Source organism: Furipterus horrens, unplaced genomic scaffold (assembly GCF_987537825.1).
Source record: "Furipterus horrens unplaced genomic scaffold, mFurHor1.1.pri manual_scaffold_12, whole genome shotgun sequence".
In the NCBI taxonomy this organism is placed as follows: Eukaryota; Metazoa; Chordata; class Mammalia; order Chiroptera; family Furipteridae; genus Furipterus; species Furipterus horrens.
The window spans coordinates 47,097,952-47,104,985 of record NW_028327182.1 but is presented as its reverse complement, the minus strand read 5'-3'; the positions used below and the strand labels follow the sequence as shown (position 1 = coordinate 47,104,985).

The window sequence follows — 7,034 nt, the reverse complement described above, 5'->3', positions numbered from 1 at the left end:
TGATCATCAACAAATGAACAAATAACAAGTGCTGGCAGGGATGTGGTGAAATGGGAACCCTAGTGCACTGTTGGTGGGAATGCAGACTGGTGCAGCCACTATGGAAAACAGTATGGAATATCATCAAAAAACTAAAAATGGACTGCTTTTTGAACCAACAATTTCATTGCTAGGATTACTGTATACCCAAAGAATCCTGAAACCCCAATTCAAAAGAACCTATTGACCCCTATGTTCATAGCAGCGCTATTTACAATAGCCAAATGCTGGAAACAGCCTAAGTGCCCATCTGTAGACGGATGGACCAAAAACTGTGGTACATTTACACAATGGAATACTACGCAGCAGAAATAAAGAAGGAATTCCTACCATTTGCGACAACATGGATGGAACTAGAGAGAATTATGCTTAGAGAAATAAGCCAGGCAATGAAAGAAAAATACCATATGATATCACCTAATACAGGAGACTAATGAAGAACACAAACAAACGAACAAAATTCAACCAGAAGCATGAAAAGAAGGATCAGACTAACAATGACAAGGGGAGAAGGGGGAGAGAGAGAAGGGGCATAAGAAGGGGAAGGGTTTAGTAAAGGAACTAGTATAAATAACCCATGGACATGGACAAGGAGGTAGGAACTGACTATGGGAGAAGGGGTGGCCTGGGTTGGGGGGAGCAATGGGGGAAAAAGTGTGACAACTCTGATAGAATAACAATAAAAATAACATAAAAAAATGCAAGAGAAAAGTGTTGATGAGACTATGGAGAAAATTAACGTTGGTGGAAATGTAAATTGGAGTAGACACCATGTGAAACAGTATGAAGTTACCTCAAAAAATTAAAAAATAAAACAGCCATATGATCTAGCAAGTCAACTTCTGAGTATATATTTGAAGGAAATGAAAACATTATTTTTAACTATATTTTATTGATTATGTTGTTACAGTAATCCCAATTCCTTTTCCCTTTGCTCCCCTCTTCCCAGTACCCCCATCCCTCCAGCAATCCCACCCCCCTTAGTTCATGTCCATGGTTGTACATATAAGTTCTTTGGTTTCACCCTTTCCTATATTATTCTTAACTTCCCCCTATCTATTTTGTACCAACCAATTATGCTTCTTAGTCCCTGCACCATTTCCCCATTTCTTCCCCTTCCCCCTCCCAGCTGATAAACCTCCAAATGATCCCCACACCTATGATTCTTTCCCCGTTCTGATTGTTTGCTTAGTTGAATTTTGTTTTTATTTTTTAGATTCAGTTTTTGATAGTTGTGAGTTTCTTGTCATTTTAATGTTCATAGTGTTGATCTTTTTCTTAAAAAGTCCCTTTAACATTTCATATAATGGCTTGATGATGATGAACTCCTTTAGTTTTACCTTGTGTAGGAAGCACTTTACCTGCCCTTCAATTCTGATAGCTTTGCTAGGTAGAGTAATCTTGGTTGTAGGCCCTTGCTTTTCATCACTTTGAATACTTCTTGCCAGTCCCTTCTTGCCTGCAAAGATTCGTTTGAGAAATCAGCTGATAATCTTATAGTCACCCCTTTGTAGGCAACTCTCCACTTCTCTCTTGCTGCTTTTAGGATTCTCTCTTATCTTTCACCTTTGGCATTTTAATCATGATGTGTCTTGGTGTGGTCCCCTCTGGGTACAGCTTGCCTGGGACTCTCCATGCTTTCTGGACTTGTATGTCTATTTCCTTCCTCAAATTTGGGAAGTTTTTCTCCATTATTTTTTTCACATAAGTTTTCAATTTCTTGCTCTTCCTCTTCTCCTTCTGGCACCCCCATTATTCCGATGTTGGCACATTTAAAGTTGTCCCAGAGGTTCCCCAACCTCTCCTTATTTTTTTCAATTCTTGTTTCCTCATTCTGTACTGGATGACTGTTTTTTTCTTTCTTATGTTCCAAATCATTGATTTGAACCCCCGTTTTCTTCCCTTCAGCATTGGTTTTGTGTAGATTTTCCTTCATTTTATTCAGCATAGCCGTCACTTCTTTTATGTGTTTGTCATACTCAAGCATATATGTCAAGCCTGTGAGCATCTTTATCACCAGTCTTTGGAACTCTACATCTGTTAGGTTGGCTATCTCCTCATTGCTTAGTTCTCCCACTGGAACCTTGATCTTTTCCCCATTTTGGGTCATCCTTTTTTGTCTCCTCATCTTGACAGGCTCCCGTGTTTGTTTGCCTCTGTCTTAGGTAGAGCTGTCACTCCTGTTATGTTGTAAGGGGTGGAGCTTAGGGATTCATCAGTACAGGGTGACCTGTTTCACCATGTTGTGGCTTTGTATGTGGTGGAGGGCATGAGAGGGAACAATGCTGCTTGCCCAGCACTTGCCCCTTTTCCAGGAACTTCTCCTACTTCCATACGGGACTGGTGCCTCTCTGCTGTTGCCCTGGCTGTCAGTCCCAGAGTGGACGGGTCGGTGGATGTTCCAGGACCATGGGGACCCTTTAAACAAATGGACTCTGCTGAGAGACTGGCAGTTTTTGCCTCTTCCTCAAACCCCACTGGTTTGCACAGTCAGAAGCAATGAGGTTTGATTTTCCACAGTGCTGGGACCATGAGCTGCGCAGTCTGATGAGGAGCTGGGAATGCTCCCCAGGTCCCCTCCTGACTTTTTAAAATGTGTGACTGTGCTTTCCGCTGGCCTGCCTCTGCCACCGCCACTGCTGCCACCACCACACCACATCCTCTCCACCCTGGCCCCTCCTACCTGTCTGAATGAGTATTTCTTCTTTATATCTTTGTTTGTTGGACTTCCATGCAGTTTGGCTTTCTGGAACTTCTGGTTGTCTCTATTTTTAAGGTAGTTGTATTCCTTCTTAGTTGTGGAGGAAGATGCAGTGTGTCTGTCTATGCCTCCATCTTGGCCAGAAGTCCCCAAAAACATTATTTAGGAGCAATATCTGCACAACCCCATGTTTATTGCAACATTGTTTACAATGGCCAGTACTTGGAAACAACCTAAATGTCCATCAATGGATAAACAAATAAAGAAATATAATATAACTGTAATTTAACCATAAAAATAAGGAAATTCTGCCTTTGGAATCAAATTGATGGACATTGAGTGCATTATACTAAGCGAAATGAGTCGGACAGAATGGTTGTTGCCAGGACCTGAAGAGCGGAATAAATGGGAAGATATTGCTCAGAGGGTACAAACTTCCAGTTATAAGATGACTAAGTTTTTGGGATCTGATGTACAGCATAGTGGCTATACTTTAAACTTGTTAAGAGAGTAGGTCTTAAATATTGTCACACACACACAAAAGGGTAATTGTGTGAGGGGATAGAGGTGTTAACTAACCTTATTGTAGAGATTACTTTTCAATGTATACATGCATCAAATCATTACACTGTACATTTTACACTTACATATGTTATCTGTCAATAATATCTCAATAAAGCTGGGGGAAAAGTAAAAAATGAAAATAAAGTAAAATGTAAAATAATGTACTGTCACTTTGGGAATGAGTTTGAAAGTTTTAAAAAACATAAAACATAAATATATCATACAACCCAGCAATTCTACTTCTAGGTATTGTCAGAATATAGAGGTAGCTAGGTTGCAAACCTGGTCAGACAAAAGGATATGTTAACTAACCTTGTGGCTTGGGGCGGGGGGGGGCAGGGAAGCAATGAGATGCAAAATATCTACTGAATATGCTAATGTGAGAAACTCCCCCTCACTGAAATGTGTTGTTGGCAAGTTTAAAAAGCACACCTGCAGAAGTCCAGGTGGGACTCCTACAAGCCCTTGTGGAGGATCGGGAGTCCCCATTTCCTTGCTCCCTATTTCCTTTGCTCCTATGGGCCCTCGAGTCAGTCCAGGAGTTGCCTCTCCCCTCCCCCCTCCCCTTTTTCCCTCAATAAGCCTGTTGCCTGCTCCCACAGTGGTCTCCAGGTGATTTCTCAGAGCAAAGCTGCTCTGACAGGTATCTATCAAGATAAATGAATATATCTATCCAAATAAAGACTTGATATGAATATCTAAATCAGCATTGTTTAGAATAACCCCAAAGTTCATCTATCAGCCAATGAATGGAAAAATGTGATATATTCACCAACAAAAAGAAATAAACTACTAGAATACGTAACAACATGGATGGAACTTAAAAACGTTATACTAAATGAAAGAATTCAGACATAAAAGACTACATATTGTAACATATAATTCAATTTATATGAAATTTCTAGAAAAAGCAAATGGTAACTTGAACTTGAGAATGAGGCTGGGTATTAACTACAAACAGATAAGGAAACTTTAAGGTGATAGAAGTGTGCTAAACTTGAATTAAAATAATAGTGATGTAACTGTATATGGTTATTAAAATTAATCTTACTGTATACTTAAAATGGGTGACTTCATGGTGTCTAAGTTATATCTCAATAAATCTTTTAAAAAAATATGTGTTGTCTTTAACCAATCATCTTACTCAGCTTTCCCCCCAATATCTAAAATGCCAGGGCTTTTGACATTTTGGATTAATAGCCTAGTAGAAATTTATCTGCAAGTGGGTTAGCCTGATTGTTGCATGCTTTCCACTTTTCCTTAGGGGTGTTCTGAACTACTGAAGGAAGGGGTGTACACAGTATTGCACAGTTCTACAGAAGATGTTTTTTTAAGATGCCAAATTTGGATAAGAGGAGGAGAAATCATTCAAGGAATCACTAAACTTTAAAATTCTTATTTATATAATTGAAAATAATTCTATTAGGTTCAAATTTGCTAAGGATTGAGTCATTGTCATTTTTGCTTTTAAGGGTCTATTGACACAAGTAGAGAAGACCAATCTTTGCACCTCTGGTTCAGGGTGTAAAGACTCATTTTCCACCGAATGTTACAGAAGTTTTTCTAACAGGAATGCAGAGTGTTCATGGTGTAGGCAGATTATAAAGAAACTATTAAGTTCCTAAACACCAACATAACACAAAAACACCACTAGTTGCTGAGGTATTACCTCTGTTATGGTTCTCATTCTTATTGTTTATCCCCATGGACAAATTTGATCTTGTTAGTCTTCTGTTTAAGCCTTTCAAGACACCAAATTCAATAGCTTAGAGCAGTGTCACAAAGTTCAGTCAAAATATGATTTTTTTGCCTTCTCTCAGTGCCAATAGTTCCCTTTCAACTTAACGTGTGGTTTGTGGACCATCGACAGAAGCATCACCTGTAACCTTGCTAGAATACAGAATCTCAGGCTCCACTCCAAACCTCCTTAGTCAGAATCTTTATTGACACAAGATTCCCAGGTGATTCATGTGCATGGTAAAGTTTGAGTTTCATGGGTCTTTACTTTCTTTCGTTCTATATATGTTTAAACTGATAGTCTTCTAAAAATGCAAATATATTTATATTTAAAGAAAACTGTATTATTAATATAAATGAGAAGCTATTACCATTTCTTATAAATAAGGTATCTTCTGTAAAATTAATGGTAATAAAAAATTTAAGATGTCAGATAAAGTTGTGAAAGACTTAAAAATGGACCTCTATGCCTCTTTGCGGTGCCTGGACACCATGCAGGCCACCGGCACCATGAAGATATGGACTTCGGAGCATGTCTTTGAGCACCCTTGGGTAATGGTTACGACAGTGGCCATGCAGAAGTACCCGAACCCTATGAACCTGAGCATGGTGGGCATTGACGTGTTGGACAGACATGTAGATCCTTCTGGAAAGCTGCACAGCCATAGACTTCTCAGAGTGGGGAATGCGTTCCGTTGTGAAATCTCTTATCGGTGCAGAAAGAACCAAAGCATATGTAAAAAAAACACTGATGCTGTAGAGAAAACAATGGAGCTTAAATCCACTAATATTTCATTTACTGTAGGGAACTGCTCCTTGTGGTTTAGGGAATTGTAGCCCCAGCCTGAGCATGACCTGCCTCCGACATTCTGGCTGTGCTTGTCTTTAAGTCTCAATAATGGCTGCATGGGAGATGTACCTGAAAACCATTCAGAGGGTTTCCATGGAAGTTGGATTTGAAGAATACTTGTTATGCTTTAGAACTTGCTCTGCTTTCCCTTGTCTCTTAGTTAAGTATAAACAATCTCTAGCAGGGAGTATATGAAGCCTTGTGCCTAGTGCCAGTGTGGGGTTAGGATGTTTGATAGACCCTGGCACAGACTATTCATTGTATCCATTGTATTGGAACATGTAATCAGTTATTATCAATTGTAACCTAGGCACCTGAAAGCTATTGGTGATTTATAAATTTTGATCTTGTATCTTCCACGCATATCCTTCTCAATAAAAGGCATAAGGGATGGAAGTCTAGCTGCTGTTCTCCACCAGAGAGGCAGTCACCTTCCTTCCCCCAGACATAAAGAAGTGTCCTGGGTAAAAATTTCTTATGCCATGGTCACGAAGCCTCTGCTGGATGGAGCAACTTCCAACCAAGCCTAAGGTTTGTGAGGCGACTCCTCCTCAATTTACAAATATGGTTTCAGTGGATGAGAGACTTATATATAAACCACATCCTCAGAACCCAGAAAAAACTGTTCTGACTCAAGAAGCCATCCTCACTGTGAAAGGAGTCAGTTTCAGCAGCTACCTGGAAGGGCTGATGGCCAGTATGATCTTGTCCAATGCCAACAAGGGCCAAGAAGCAATGGAGTGGGTGATACACAAATTAAATGCTGAGACTGAAGAATTGGTGGCTTCGGCAAAAGGCAGCATAAGGACCCTGACGGTGGCGGCGGCGTTTGCAGAGAAATGATGAAAGTTGGTATGCAACACCCGGTTCCTGACTAGCTGGCATTATATTTATTTGTTATTTAAAAAAACAACGATATTTTAGGTAGTTTTTTTTTTTTAATAAGCTGAAGAAAGGTTATGTGACTTGATTAAAAACAAAGACACAGGGTTTCTAGATAAAAGGGAGCACCTGAAGTTATTAGTGTTGTTTGAAAAAACTGGTTTTGAAGAGGCCAGTATTTATGTGAAAATTTAACAATTTTTGAAAAGACCTTAGAAATTGGTGTTTGCATATTACATTTCTTTCAGGTAGAATTTTAAA

At 39.5% G+C, this 7,034-nt stretch overlaps 1 pseudogene; it reads left to right on the top strand.

The window, feature by feature from the left end:
* The first annotated feature begins 5,551 nt into the window (after positions 1–5,551).
* On the top strand, positions 5,552–6,734 carry LOC149996127 (PRELI domain containing protein 3B-like; annotated as a pseudogene).
* Positions 6,735–7,034: the final 300 nt, after the last annotated feature.